This window comes from Dromaius novaehollandiae, chromosome 15 (genome assembly GCF_036370855.1).
Source record: "Dromaius novaehollandiae isolate bDroNov1 chromosome 15, bDroNov1.hap1, whole genome shotgun sequence".
NCBI classification, from domain to species: domain Eukaryota; kingdom Metazoa; phylum Chordata; class Aves; order Casuariiformes; family Dromaiidae; genus Dromaius; species Dromaius novaehollandiae.
In genome coordinates, this window is record NC_088112.1 from 2,823,829 (window position 1) to 2,839,980 (window position 16,152).

Genomic DNA, 16,152 nt, shown 5'->3' on the forward strand with positions numbered 1-16,152 from the left:
TATTAGTATCAGATTTCCTTGTCTTGCTGGCTGACTCATTAGGGAGTGAGTAACAAGCTTTCTCTGCCTATTACTGATAGAGTTTGGTGCAAAATCTTTAACAGATATATTTTTTCCAAGTGTTTCTCAAGGATTTGGTTTAAATAGGTGTTAACACAATGAAACAGAAAAGACATTTTAGAGAGTTCAAATACAAATAATGTCTCTTTGTTAATCAGGATTTGCCAGCATGGTATCAGAGACGTCATACCGAAGGAGTCTTCAAAGGCGTAAGTGGTACATAGGTGGCTAGCTCCTGCTGAGAAACACTGTGACTGTGTCTAATGGAAAACAGTCTCTTATCCTAAAACTTTAGCAGGTGTATCTAGAACTGTTAAAGGTAAAAGAATTAAAAACATAGGAACGCAAACTCAGTCCACACTTAGGTATCTAAATGAGCAATCTGGTTTGCTGAAATTCTGAGCAAACCAAGAGCTGGCTCCTCATATTTCTGTGCAACCTTTGCCACTATTCAAGGCACAAAAGCTGCTCATTTCAAGTGGCCAAATTTTCAGAGATTGAAGGGAAAATGACAGTAATTAGACACACTTTTGCACCTGAAATGCAGCCTCTTGTTTGGATAATAATGATTTTTTTTGATATTATGGACACTTTCAAGTGCAGCTATTTGGATAGTGACATCTACAGTGGAATTTCGGCTTGGAAAATGCAAACTATCATCAGTGTAAGGTCTTCCATGTATCATGGTTCAATTAATTTACAGCCAGCTCTAACTGATCAGGAGTCTGACTAAACCAACCCTCTCTGCGCTCTGTGATAGCATGATGAGGCTGCCTGGGTTGAGAGCTATGTGCTCAAATTCCGTATGCAGGATAAATAGACACAGAAAAAATACTACTTGGTGTTTGTCAGAAGCATCCACTTGCTTCACCTGCCATGATAGCAAACAATACTTTGCAGAAAGAACCAAATGCAAATTTGAAAGTCTTGATTTCCATGATCTCATTTAAAATAACTGGGCTTGGGAATGCATTTTAAGCAATTTTATTTTATCATGTAAACTACTCTGGTTTTATACCTTGATCACCTCTCTTTTGGTATGAAGGACACAGGAATGCAAAGTTAACAAATTCACCCAATACATTTTGAAAAACAGGAAGATTAGCAGGCCTCTAGAATTTCTAAAAACTGAATCTCTAGCCTTCATAAAAACATGGCACTCTCTGCAGAGTTTAGAGCAGTATAAAATGAAAGAAAACAACATCCAGCTTGTGCAATGGCTTTATATTGCCTTCCACTTCACCAGGTCACTCATTATCCAGAGTCTCCGACAAGATGAAGAGTGCAAGGAGGTGCAGAGCCCTGTTCAACCACAGAAGAATAACAGGAAAAAGTCATGGTGTCTACCCACACACACCAGACAGAGGCCGGAGAGTTGCACAAGCATTTTTGTCTGTGGAGTTTCCACTCTGAGGGCTGTCACGGATGTGCTGGGTCATGCACACATCTCATCTAGCTTGTTGCAATGGCTGCAATCCTTTAGACCCAGCATTACAATGCAGGGAACTCTCTTCATTTGCAAACCCAGATGCTCCCCACAGTGCCTGGCACGTGACTACCTGAATGTCATTAACTGCCTGAAAGCATCAAGAAGTGCTGTCAAGGATAGATTCTGATACCTTAGAAAGGCCACAAAAGAGGACAGAGGATGTCTGATAGTGTTGCAGCACATGGTCACCCTTCCAGGCCCCACCACACTGTCAGTGCAAGGCAGACATCAGCTTCTGGCACAAGCATCTGTCCACAAAAGCCAAGACAGTGGAGCAGCAGTAACAGCACTGTCCACTGTAATATAAATAAAACACATGCATCTTTCTGGTTGGGACAGCTACAGCTTCCCCAGAGCCCAGGGCAGAGCAGAGGTTAAGGAATGGCTCAGCCCCCTGCTCCCGGTAAGCTGTTTCCAGAAGTGCACATATGGTTCATCCTTAGCAGGCGCAGGCAGAAGCAGCAGGCAGCGTGTCTGTGCAGACTTCAGTGCAGACACTGACAAGTCAAACTGAATAAGGCCCTCGCACAGGAAGCTCTGGAGAGTCCTGGGGGTCTGTGGTTCAGACAAGGAAAGGAAAGTATAAATGCTGGAAGGGTCTGGATGCAGAGGCATGCGGGAGTGCTGGCAGCTATGAATCTGAGCTTGCCAAACTGACATGGATGTAGACTGTGCAAGTCATAGGTGAACTAGGGCCAAGTGTATGCTTGCAGCAGGCTTGACTCGGTTATACTAAATACAACAAATTTGCCATTCAGTATACTTTGTCCTTCTGCCTCCCCTCCACCACTGAAGGGGTGATCCTTTCTGAGTGACACAGGTGGAAATGCAAGGGGCTCTCTGGTGGGTATAACCAAGCTTTAGACTCAGACTATTCAAGCAGTCAAGTTTCATCTCAGCTGAAACATCTCACCCAACTTTGCTTCATTTGACTGCAAGAGAGGAGGAACCAACAAGTAATCCTGATACTGTCAGCTTCTGTTGAGCAGTCTCAATACCTGTCACCTAAACAAAAGAGACTTCTTGTGTCCCACTGCTCCTCATGCCACTTCAAGTTGTCCAAGCTGGGAGATCTTAGTGTGCACATTGTTATTAGTAGCATGAATCCACCTTTGCAAGGCACTGCATCCTAGAACAGATTTCCACTGTTAATGCAAGCTCCAGCTTCCCTTTTCCCATGGGAATGTCTAGGAAAGGTTGTATCTTCTTCCTGTACCTCCTAGTCCTCGCTTTCCACAGACCACAGGGCAACTGAGGCTGCAGTGAAGATAACAAAGTCTCACTTAAAAAAGACTGACAGGCTGATGTGGGGCATTATTGCTGTGTCATGCTAAACTGCCTCAAACAACTCCAGCTCTGCTGAGCTACTCATGAACAGGCACTGCTTCATTCTCGTGACACTGATGGCACCACAGCTCCTAACACACAACCCTAGCAGGCATGCTCTTCGGGGAAGAGGCTAACTGATTGGAACGATAAAAGAAAAATTACAGCAGACATCACAGAGTGCAAAAGCTCCCCGAACTCCAGGTGTATCAGTCAATCTGGCTACTGACACACTCATTTGTGGCCTGGCCCAAGAGATGTGCTTCTTTCTGAATTCATGCAGTCTTGGATCACCACGCAGCCTGCTGTATAGAAGCTGACACTTGTCACTGAGGATGTCCAAGGAGACAGTACATAGCCCTGAACATGACATTGGTATTGGTTCCCAGTTCGGCCTTAAAGCTTGCTCTCCCCATGCCACCTCACTGACAGAGCCAGCTCCTGCTTCTATCATGACCTGAAACAGGATCAGTTGTTCTGTAAAAACTCCCCGGACACTGGATTTCTAAAGCCATAATTGATTGCTTTCATACGGTGATTTGGTTTTCAAAAGAGGAGGATATAAAGTAATCCTGTTTAGGTGCACTCTGGAGAGAGGGCATTCAAGCTTAGCTTCAGGGTCATGGTATGGGAACTGAGAGGTGGATGGGAGGAGGGAAACTCACTTCATCTGACTGCCTGGCTGATAGAAAAATAAATACAGCAGCTCACATTCATCTGCAGAGATCATAGTCATCTGGGCTATCTCCATAATCAAAGGTGAAATTTAGAGAACTCCAGAGAGCGATTTTGCCAGTCTGCCTTCAACACCTCTCTTGCAACAGAGGGAAATACCTCTGGAAGCATCTGATTCAGTCCTTGGGCTGTTATGGGAACCCCCACAGCCACACGGTTAACTTTTGTACAGTGAAAGGCAGGTCAGATGAACATCACTCTCTGAGGCTTCAGCCTTCAGTCTTACATAGCCAACAATACTAGCCGCCAGGCGAGAGGCTGCAAAATACAACCAAGTGGCCGTGGCTCCTGAGCTCTGGTTTCCCTTGCCCCCAGGTGGGACACATGAAGGGTTGAGGGTTAAAAGGAGAGCACCGCAGGGGTCTGAAACCCAACTGCAGAGGAGTAGTCACCCACTGCACCTATCCCAAGCCCTTGGGATAGGGATACCCTACTACTCCCCAATGCCTTAGTGGCATCTACAGTGGTAGAGAACACAGTAGAAACCTCTACTCCAGTCAGTCTAGCAAGATATCAAGGATAGAAGCAGTTGAATATACTGCCCACATGTTCCACTTCCAACCACAAGAGGGGAATGCCCTGGGCTCACTTCATTAACTGTCCTCAGCCCAGCTGAGGAGTCAGCCCAGCCTTGATTCCAGCTACCCAGATCAGGCGGAGGCTGCATAAGGGAAAAGCCTCTTTGTTCTGGTTCAGACACAAAGCTAAATGGTGCTGACAGACTCTGAGGAGGAACAGCAATTCACTAGGAGATATGTGCTGGGGAGAGGCTATTGCCAGGACAACTTGTTGCTGTCTTCTGCATCTTCCCATGGCTAGGAGGCTACCTGGATTCTTCAGGAATCATTGCCAGGGTTTTGCTTTGTTGAAATTTTCTCTCCAGAATTTTTCTGGCTCTCTGGAAAAGGAAATCGGCAAGGGCAGCACTTACCTGGGGATAGTGGGATCCATTCCCACCAGAAGTTAATAACTCCTGGTATAATCTTTCTGAGGGTTATTTTCCTCCTGCTCTGAGCACGGACAGTGCCCACTGTAATGGGAGGCATAAAACAAACACTGCACCTGTGCAGTTGCCCTCTGCATGGGGAAAGATCCTGCCAGCTGGAAACCACTATAGACAGGGTTTCTGTGAGCACTGTGAGGTTAGCTCAGCACTCATCCTGCCAGGGATGGGGTAGAAGAACCCCTGGGCTTGGTTTGACCCAGAAAACCTGAAGATAGCTCTCCATCACTGGCAGCAGTGAGGTGTAGGGTCTCCCAGATGAGATTACCATCCTCATCTCTTAACAGGCACAGCACATTCACCTTCAGGGCTTGCAGCAAAGTGTCAAAGGAGTATGTAGGTTGAGAGATGCTGGGATGACCCTGCCTCCTCTGCATTAGCGATACAGGCAGAGGGTTCCCGAGTTGGTGGTAAAGCCAACTTTGTGCTTCTCAGGCACTGGGGTCACTGTATGTGAGGGCAGGAAAGCCCTCATGATGTTGCCTTTAGGTAAAAGGCTTTGATCTCTTTGAGGAGCTGGAGGTGCCATTTTGCTCCCACATTGCTGCTACCTCCAAGGCTGCGTGCTGACGGCCAAAATAGGAGATTATAGTCACAGGAGTAAGGTCCCAAAGGCTGCGCCTGCTGGGATCCTCCTCTGAAGCATTGGTGGAATGAAGGCCTTGCTGCAGGGCTGAAGAAGCAATGCACATCATAGCTCTGATTTGTGCCTGAAGTGTGCTGTATCCCATGTGAAAGGTGAGAGAGCATTTAAGCCACTTTTAAAGCTGCATAAGACCTTAAACCCTTAATGTCACATAAGGACTTAAATGCCTTAAGTCTGTAGCGTATCATAAGGCAGAGTTAAAGCAACATAAGCTTCCTTTAGCCTCTGCTGTCCTTCAAGGGCAGTCTCAGGACTTCCCAGGGGCTTCTACTTTGAAGATCCCACAAAAGCAGGAGAGCTTCCCCAGGCTTTTGGAGAGTAGCCCCATCTTCTAGGCTGTTCTGGAAGGCTCCAATTTGATCCTGGCAGGGCACAGAGCATTGTCTGCTTTAGATATTGGGCATGTGGGAGGTCTCTTGTCTTTCCTTCACAAGGTTTGGATACCCTATTAAGACAAAGGACCAGAGCTTCTGCAGCCCATCGAACTGACCTGGTAGTTTTCTGCTTCTTTTACTGTGGGTTTGAAGAAGCAAATCTTTCTGGTGTGTCTATGTCTTTCTGGTGTGTCTGGAAGAGGGGGAGGAAGCTGCAAGATAAAATGAAAGGATTCTCCAACTCGCTCAGACACAGCGGTCCAAGCAAAGACACAGGAACATGCATCTGAACACTGATATGCAAGGTCAGAAAGAAATGCCTGCAAGGCAGACAGATGAACATGCCCTATGCAAACGCATATACCCTGATCCATAGGGCTTATCACAGGCTATAAAGACACATTTTGTGGAAAACCCTGTTAAGATACTGGCTGCACATCACTGCTTTAAGCCCCTACAGCAACTTAAACTGGCTATAATGTTAAGCCTTTAGAGTATTTTAAACTGCTTAGGTTGCTCAAAAGACCAGCTTAATCTTAAACTGCAGTGCAGCTGCTTAAACAGTTTAAGCTGATCTAAAAGCTCACAGGAACACAGAGTGCTTGAACTATGCATAGCCCTGTTTGTTGATTGAAACTCAGTGCTGGCCCTGTTACATCCAATGTGACACTGAGGCTGACATATAGGTTGTTTTTCTAAACAGACCTTATAGAGTTTAGGGAAGAGAAAAGACCTTCTACTAACCTTAACTTGCACCAAAGCAAACTGCCTGGTTTGTTCACACTTCCCCTCAGCACCACAGCTGGCACCAGCTCCCCAGGGAGAGGAAGATCTGCAAGTATGACACCCTCAGTTGGGGAGGGCACTGCTGCTGTACAGCACAGTGGGAATTGTCACACAAACCTTTTTTGTCAGACATTGTTAGTCTTTGCAAGCAGAGCTTTTCAGGGAAAGGTACTTGCTAGATGGATTATTAATGGTGCACAGCCCAGCAGCAGTAAATCCTGGCTATCATCTACCTAGAAGGCTTTCTTTAAAATAAATAATTGCTGGTATCTCCATCTAACCTGAACAGGGTGTTTACTGGAGTCAGTTTTCCCCCACTTGCAAGAACTTGGAACTACATACTTGTTTTGCAATTTGGACAAAACATGAGATCTCACTGAGATGGTTACTGTCAATACGCTTCACGTTGGATCCTTCTCTTGGCCCTGGCAGAAGTTAGCACATCAGGGGAGTTCTGCAGCTATGAGGACTGAGGTCAACACTCCATCCCTGGGTAGGGTGGAGTCGCATCCGAACTGGCACCCTCCCCGGTACACCATTGAGTCAGCCCAGTCCAGTGAATCTCACCCCAAGGGGGCCACTGTTTTTCTCTGTTCCTATATAGAAAGTCCAGGGTGTTGTGAAGCCTGCACTAGCTGTGTCTGACTGCAGGTGCAATGAATCCCACACAGGCAGGCTTCAGGTGGCAAGCTTCTGACATGCTTCTCCAGCAAGGATGGAAAAACTGCCTGCAATCACCCTGCAGCCAGGAGCACTGAGAGGATTCACTCTCATCCACGAGGAGGAGAGAAAGGTTGACACATGGAGAGACCACCATGCCTGTAATATACTGAGTTTTATAAGCTGCAGACAAGTGTTTGCAGGAATGCCAGATGCAGGGATGATAAATACTTGCCCACTGCTTCTGCTTTACATTATTTTATTAAACTTTTTCCCCCAAAAGTTTCTCCTTTCTGCAGAAAATTTTATCTTTTTGTCAGGAAGCTAAACAACTGATAACTAAACCATTGCTAGTAAAATGATGCATTTTGCTTGGCTTCCTTTCTTTGAGCTCTTCTCTTGTTTCACACCCACGATTGCAACAAAGGGCTCCCACAGTGCATGTATTGCTTTGGCAAAAAGGAGCAGTTCTTCAGTGTGGGCAGAGTCCAGCTGGAAAGCCTGTCCAGGTATAAGGATGGGTAAATGTGGTACCCAAGCTACAAATTGTGTTAGGCTCAGCAGAAGCATTGTGTAGTGAATAACTTTTTATTTGATAAGAAAAGTATTGGTGATGGTTTTTGTTTTCCACATGAAATTTTCAGCTTTCATACTTATACCAAAAAGAAAATCATCACGTTATGGAGAAAAAGCAAACGTTATCTGGCCAGTACCAACCCCTGTGGAAGACTGGGAAAATCTTGTGTTGTAATTTTTGTGCTTTGGAATATTTAACATTTCTGTTCACATATGTTGATGTTGTCAGTAGGGACTATGAATTGCAACAGAATTTGTATCTCTTTCTGCAGATGCCACTTTGCAACATGGAAACGCACAATATATAACAATTTCGACATACCTAGCACTGTGGAGTTTCAAATTTAATGTGCTTATTATTTTGTTTTCCTGATGCACGTTATACCAAGACCTATGGAGTCCTGTTCTTCCTGCAGGTGCTAGCTAATAAGCCTGAGTGGTCTTCTAGTGCCTTGATGGCATTATCTGTTTCCTAATAACTGGCTGGAATATGATCAGTAAGCAACACCATATGGACAGAGGTGTTACCACTACGAAGAACAATTCTCCAGCATGGCAAAGCTTACAAAATGCTGTAGCAAAACACATCCAAGTGTCCAGATATTTACCCAGCTCTTGTAATGGGCTGGAAATCCAGGCCTATCTTTGGTCACAGCTGAAGCTATTTTATAGAGTCTTTCTGAGACATGAAAATACAAAAATAGGGCTCAAGGCCTGTGGAGGGGCCTGAAGATACCAAAGGAAAGGAAAGGCCACTAGTGTGTCTAGTCCTGCTTATGAGCTTATCACAGATTAGATCTCAACACTGTGTCCTCGTGCTCTCCTGGCAGAGTTCAACGCTCGTGCTAGACACCTTTTTTTGTACAGAGGGACATACTGTCCTGAAGGTATGCTTTTCCCTCCTTGCTTTCTGGTACACCAAGACACTGGCTGCCAGACCCTGAGCCAAGCACAGAAGTCCTTCAGGCCTTCAAGCCAGGTCCTTCTCCTGCATGGCCTCAGGGAGACCTCCCTCGTGTGCTGGGAGCATATGGGACTTGGTGAACTTGCTAGTTTGTTTTCTTATTCAGGAATCATTATCATATGATGCCTTTTGCAAGCCTCAAGGCACTATTGCAGACTTTCAGGCAATGCACATATGCACATATGAATTCACCTCAGCCATCACAGAGAAGCAGTTGCTGCATGCAGAGATGTTACAAAACTGTTTTGGCCAGGAAGCAGAAACAGTTTCTCATCGTATAGTAACTGCAGCAAAATTATTGGCTCACTGAGTGAAGTATACTGAAACAACACATGCTTCTAGGGCTGGGAGCAGGGCTCCTTGGGAATACACCACAAGCTCCCCACCAGGCACTAGGAGACGAGAGAGTACACACAGTGCCTACCAGCTGTGCGGGAAGGTGTCTGGCCTGTGACAGGGGTGACCTCAGCCAGGGGGAGAGAGTTCCCTGGAATGAGATTTTGGCAAATGCTGTTTCAGATATTCCTCTTCATTTCTTGCTTGTGACACAAGGAAATAAAGAAGAGGAAAGCCTGGGTGTTGGTTAGTTTAACATACTTGAATTTCTTCAAAATACAACATTTTTCTGAGTATCCTGTATCTATAATACTGCTTATTGGATCAGTTCCCGTATCCTGGCAATGTTTTGACCCTGAAGACGCTCACCTCTGCTCCAACTTAATTCCAGCATCACATCTCTGTTTTAAGCCTGGGTTAAGCGTCACTTGATGGTACTGGCCCTGTTTCCCTTATATTTGAAAAGGGGGGCATTTTTTTCACATGAAAAGCCTTTGTTACACTTACTGCTAAGGTGGGAGCTTGCCTGGGAGATTCTAGTCACCACAAAGCTCAAGGGAACTGGATGTCTTCATTAGTCATCTGAGCCTGCATGGAGGACCCAATTCCTGACATCTCTGGAATGGACCCAGTTGAGACTGAGACAGTTTTGAACTGGTCCTTTAAGAGTCTGCCACAAAAAAATGAAATGTTCCCCCCCCTGCCCCCAGTGAGTTTCAGAAACCACAGAGGATTTGCTGAAAAATCATAAAAGTCAACTTCTAAGCATAGGTCTGACCTCCCATCTGACACAAAGGGGCTTGAGGATGTTTGTATGAGCTGTGAGACTTGTGGCTCCCCCGCCCAAGAAGCTCCATCCCAGTATCATTCCAGCCTAATCAATCCCATCCTGAACTCTTGGATACCCTGTGCCTCAGCCCACCAACGCTTACCCTGTCCCATTACCTCCAGGCCAGCCATGCCAGCCCTGTCCCATACAATCCCCATCCAACTCCGATTGTTCCTAGTGTATCATCTCCACGATCTCCATCAGTCTTCTACCCTCAACTCTTTGTGAGCTATCACAGACAGAATGAGTGAAAATCACCTTATAATCCAAATTCCTCAGGGCTTTACCTCAAGAAAAGGACCGTGGGCTATAGTGCATTCTGAGCAAGTTTTCTGGACAGTTTGTGACCTCACTGTTAAGTCAGCATGGTCTCACATACACTGTCTGGAGCAGAAATGCAACAGCCCTCCTTTTCAGCTTGCCTAGAGTCCTATGAAAAGGTATTCCAGTAGTCATCAGAAATCGAGTGACTCACAGACATGCAGTATTTCCAATAAATGGCCAACGAAACAAACATGAGGTCAACGAGAAGCTGCCAGCTTTTGGTAGTGGGTTACTCTGAAGCCCAAACTTGTCCAAGGGGTTGAAGTTTTGGGGTGATTTCTGCCTGTTGAAGGCTCCAGGTGGGAGATGCCAAAGTTCACAAAGCTTCTGAGATGCCTGGTGGAGGGATTTGGATGGGCTTCTGGACATTCTGCGAGGCCCAGCTCTGCCACATGGAGTCCAGCAGCTCTGCAAACCCATGACAGGAGGGAATTTCAGGGTTTACAAGCAGTCACATAGTGCAAGACATTTCAAGTGAAATAACTCAAACACTGCAAAACTTATGGGAGAGCAACATGCTGCTCATACCACTGGGATGGGCCTAACAGAGATGGAGAAGGCACTCCCAGGTCTTGCTGCAGCCGCTAAAATGGCAGATCAATGTAGGAAAGAGGAGAACATGGATGTGGTCTGGAGGTAAGTCGGTACTAAAGGGTAAGGTCAAATGTTCTCCCGAAGAGTACCAGAAGTTAGGTTCCCATAACTCTGGTTTAGCCAGCACTTTAGGGACAGTTAAAGGAGAGTTTGGGGAGACAGGAACAGAAGTGTGCTTATATTTACTGCAGCCAAAGTATACTTCCCCTACCCGTAAGAAACATGTGTGCCTACCCTGTCATCAGCACGTCCTCTCCCAGAGCCCCAGCTCCTGTTTCTGAGTAGCACAGAGACAATGTCCTCCCTTAACTGGGTTATAGGAGATTGGATTAGCAATTTGTGAGTTAGTAAAAGTCTAAGAATGGAAGATAAAACAAAGTGTGACAGGCTAAGCAGCCCTTGTCACCAGGGATTGATCACAGTGCTAATAGCCAGCGACAGCCACACATTAATAACACAATAACCCAGCTTTGGATATTGGCACTATCACAACCCTTTAACCTGGTAATAACTCATTGAGAAAATGCTAACAGTGTCATAGTCAACACGTCTCTCCTGCTTACATCCCTCCTCCACCTGCCAGCCTGACACAGGCCAGCTGGAGCAGGACCACCATGGGGCAGTCTGCCTGCCGAAGACACTTATGTCAGGTCTGTGTTCACAGCCTGACGATGTCCCAAGCCTGGCCAGGGACATGGCACCAGGGTGCCCTTTGGGTCTGTGGGCACGGCTGTCCGGTCAGGGAGAGGGACTTGGGAATGCAGGGACAGGCAAGGTACAGGGACAAACTCCCATAGTAGTGACACACAGCAGGGAACAAGGAAGAGCCAGAGAGCCGGGCGGTGATACGGTACTAGAGGCAGAGGTGGTGGGATTGAGTTCAAGCTCAGAGTGGTCAGCAGAGGTGTCTGAGAGAGTATGAAACCAATTAATTTTGATAAAACATATGGATTTTTTAAAATATTCTGAATTATACCAAAATGAGCCTTCCCCATGTGGCCTAGGAAGTCTCTTGCTGCTATCTCTAGCTGGCTATGGAGAGAGAAGAGACACTGGGGGGAGTTACAAAGAAAACCAGCTTTTTTTTTTTGAGTATGGGAAAATGAAATTACAAATCTTACATTTTGAAAAATTTAAATCAAAATTTAGGGAAAAAGAAAAGCCTATCTTAAAACAGACAGCACTGTTATGTTTACAAAGGCTTTTATGAGCACTGGCAGCACAGAGCAGGGATGGGGAGGAGAGGTGGAGAAATATCACTATTTCTTCTCCATTCCCTAGCGCGAGCAGCAAGAGGCATTTCCCCTACTTCAGCTGGAGTGCAGGCTCTGCTCTGGCACTCGCCCAGAAGCTGCATCTCTTGGCTGAGCTGGTTGGCGTAATGCTGAGAGCAACTGCTTTAAGGGATTCAAAGGTCAGCAAATCCTAACTGTCAGCTTCAGAAGAGAAGGTCTGCGGCACCAGTGTGACAGCTGCCGAAGAGCCATTCCTCTTCCAGCAGGGACCAGCCTGAGCCAGTTATCATTAGGTGTGCCTCTAGACCAAAACCTCCCTAGGCCAGGCTGGGGATACACCCAGAGCCAGATCTACCAACGTGCCTGCAGTAGCAAGAACCTTAACACATGTGGTGCTGGACCTACAAAGTCCTGCTGTTGCCTTAAGTAGGCCAGGCTGGTGATCCAGGATTGCTGATGGCCTGATACACCCACAGGCTGTGTATCGCATCTGCTACACCATCTTCCCCAGCAGACCTGGCCCAGCTGGCCTCATTTTGGCAAAGACAAAGCCATGGCAGCTCCTGCTGGTGCAGCCCAGATGCAGATGAGGAGATGCTGGTGAAGGAGAAGGGTCCTGTGCCATAATGCAAGGACCTGCATCCATGCTGCTTCCTGGGAGGCTACCTCAGCTCCCTGCAGTGCCATCAGTGCCATCAGCACCAAGACAGATTAACCCATTTTTTCTGTGTCTAGCAACACAACTGAAGTGCAGAGAAAACCCTAACTATTACAAAATGCACTAGCTCATCAGCACTGCACACTCTGCACTGGCTCCCCATCAGCAGCTGCGGTGTCTGCACAGTGCCCTCCTTTGGAGTCACAACCACTTGTCAGCTAGAGGGTGGAGTGACTAACAGCCAGCAAGGTGGCCATGGGAGTGTGTGAGGCAGAACAAGATCAGGGGAGTTACCTAATGGATACAGCAGCATGGCTGTGCCCCAGAGGGGCGCATGCCCCTCTTACCCAGGATTTTTCCAGCAGGCCAAGGGAAGGGTGACTTTCCTTCTTTCTCAGTGGAATCCTTCCCACATCAATTCCCCTTCCTATTTCTTCAGGGCAGAAGACAGACCTAAAAAAAAAAAAGTGGAAATACAATTTAGTTTTGACTCCCCTGACTAGGTAATTTTGGGGGTCCATCTGGCTGAAATCAGCCAGCCTTGCCTGCAATTACTCTGACAAGAAAGGACCTCTCTGAGAGCTGCTGCCAAATGGGGGCATTTCCACTCACTGCCCAGCTAACGGAGTGAGGACCAGAGAAGCAGTAGAGAGAGGACAACCTGATGCTCTTATGCTGCTCAGCAGCTTTTTTCTCCAAAGGTGCCCCCCATGAGAGATGGTTTGCTGCATTGTAGCTCCGATGCATGTGAAGGACATGTATCAACAGTGAAAAAGGGAGGGCTCAGCTTGTTTGGCTTAATTAGAATAATGAAGCTGTGAGCCTAATAGGAGGAGGTTAGGAGTGCTGAGGCTGTAATTGGCAGAGATTGGGAAGCGTGAGGCTGTAGGCTGGCAGCCATATGGAAGCAGCAAAGTGAGGGTAGTGAGTGACAGCCCGAACCTGTGGCGCTCTCATTAATTCCAACAGCAGAGCTGTGATTGATGTGTCAGCTCCCTGCTGCTCTGCGTTTCAGGCGGATGATTCCACCTTACTTCTGTTGCTAATGCTGCAAACCGGAGCTGGAGAAAGGAGATGCGGAGAAGGGAAGAGGAAAGCATGTAAAGGAGAGAGATAGCAAGAAGAGGAGGAAACAGGAGAAGGATGGGGGTTGGAGAATGGATGGATTCATGGGTGGAGGAATGGATGTTCTAGCCTAGGAACCAATGTCTGTTAACACTGGTCAGCCCTAAAGACAGGCTTTCAACTCAGATTTTCAATCCAGGTTCAAGTTTTCGATTCAGGAGTGACCCCCCTGCTGGAGTCAGAAGTGCTTCATAACCCTCAGGGCCCTTGCAGCACTGCTCCTTCCTGTGCTCTTGGAAATTTTGCCAGACCACAGGCAAACTGGCAGGGCCAAACTATCTATCTGGAGCAAGGTGTGCTGCTCAGACCTTACGCACTCACCATTCCCGCTGAGAGGCAGCCTACTGCCACCAGTGTCTGACACACGGAGACCACGTGGGCACAAGGCAGCAGTGTGCGGTATTGTCTTGAATTTGGCAGCGTACCTGGGTCCTAAGCTGAGGCTGCTAAGCTGGTATGTCCAAGGTGGAGGCATCTATAGACCCATGAAGCATTTGCTGGACAGAGCCCTAAATTAGAGACAGAAGAGACCCACGAGTTCACTCTTTTTTCTTACTTTAAAAAGACCAAAAGTGCCCTTACAAGATGCATGCTGAGGATGGGTATACTGTTCAGGCCCCTTTTCTTTCATCTATTATCCTAAAGCCTCTGCCATGATCCTGGCAGAGTTATGGTGCTGTCAGCCCTTGGTGCATAACCAGCTAACCAGATTTTGCTGCTTAATCTTTCCGCAAGCTTCCACCTTCCTTTCAGTTCCGATTATATCTGAATGGGACCAGTCCATTTAAGATACAAACTGGAGGCTTCACATAGGCAGCCATTTCCTCATGCTGTTAAAACATGGGTAATGGACAGGATCTCTTTGCGCATCCCACATGCCATGGACTTCTAGAAGGCTCATCTGGGTGAGCGTGCAGTGCTCTTTTCCCTGGGGATTGAGTGGATCTGCTCAGGGAAAGATGTTTGCAGGCTGCAGCCTGTGGCAGGACACAGAGAGAGTTGGGAGCACAGTACAGACAGCTTAAAAGAGCTTGGAGGAGACCTGGCATCGGGCCTCTGTTCTGAGAGGAAGGCAGACCCCCTAAGCACTTGAAGGCAACCATGCAGTGTTAACTGAAGCAACTACCCATCCATGGGTAGGAAGATAGTTGTATATAAACCCTACTTAGTTTCTATTCTGTCTGATCCAGTCATTTTGACTCTTTTCCACTAAAAAAACTATTGTAGTTCTCCAAAAGCCAGGTTTAAATGTCCTTGTCTTGTCACTGCATGCAAGCAGTTTTTCTTCAGGGAGCATTTCCTCGTTAGACGAAGTTGTGAGACAGAAGGCCAGGAGAGCTAGTCTTGGCTGTGACACCACAATCTGATGTTTCATCTAGGTATGGCCCACCTGTATGAAACAAGACTTCTCATCCCTCCCTCTAAGGAAAGCAGCTACCTGTAAAGGGGGTGGGAGCACTGGGGATGGAGTGCCAGGATGGTAACTCATTTGGGTAAGAGTATCAAGGTTCATTTGCTTTGCCCTGTTGCTTTTGTGAAGGAGCATGCAAAAGGAAGCATTAGCCTGGGGAGTTCAATATGTTTACTCTATCCATTTCGTATGATCCCCTAGTCCTAGTTGGAAGGAAGGCCAAGTCATTCCTCATTCCACTGCTGGCTCCTATGTGCTGCAAAACTAATGGGGAAGTGCATGTTGCCTTTTGTCTGGGTAACTCCATTGAAAGTACAATCACTCCACTAATTTGAAGAAGCAAGAAAAGCAAGATGGAGCAAGAAAATTGTTTTTGATTGCAGAGCTCCAGTCCTGGAGTTCCTCTAGCAGAAAAAGAAGTAAAATCCAGGAGTAGCCACAAGCTTTGTATCCAGTACAGTCATCTTTTCAGGTAGCTATTCACTTGTACCATGAAGACCATTAGGTAAAATGTCTCAGAATAACTCCATTTGCTGACTGTGTGGTGAGGAGGTGGTTTCTGAGCAACTGTTGCTTCCTACACAGTTAATGAAACTGTTCCTGGGAGCAGGAAGAGGCTTTTGCTCATGGTGATGCTGAGGTGTGCTTCATGCAGCTCCACTCCTCTCTGGCTAGCTTGGTTAACTTCTGCCACTTATAGACATGTAGAAGTCTGATGTCCAAATTGCAGGGGCCATATCTGAACTGAATAAAAGATCTTCTGCCTGATCCATCTGCACAGAAAATATGCCAGACTGGCCCTTCTTTCCTAATGTGGTAACCTTGGAGGGAGCCACAAACCACTGCTAAATAGCTAGCCTTTCTGTGAGTTTGAGTCAAGCAGTTCTGTAGTCAACGTGTTCTTGAATATGGTGGTTTCCTAACAGCCAGCTACCACACACAGGAATTGCTGGGGTTCTCTGACCTAGTGAAAGGACAGCATGTATCCCAAATCCCAAGCAGTTTCAGCATACAGTAGCAC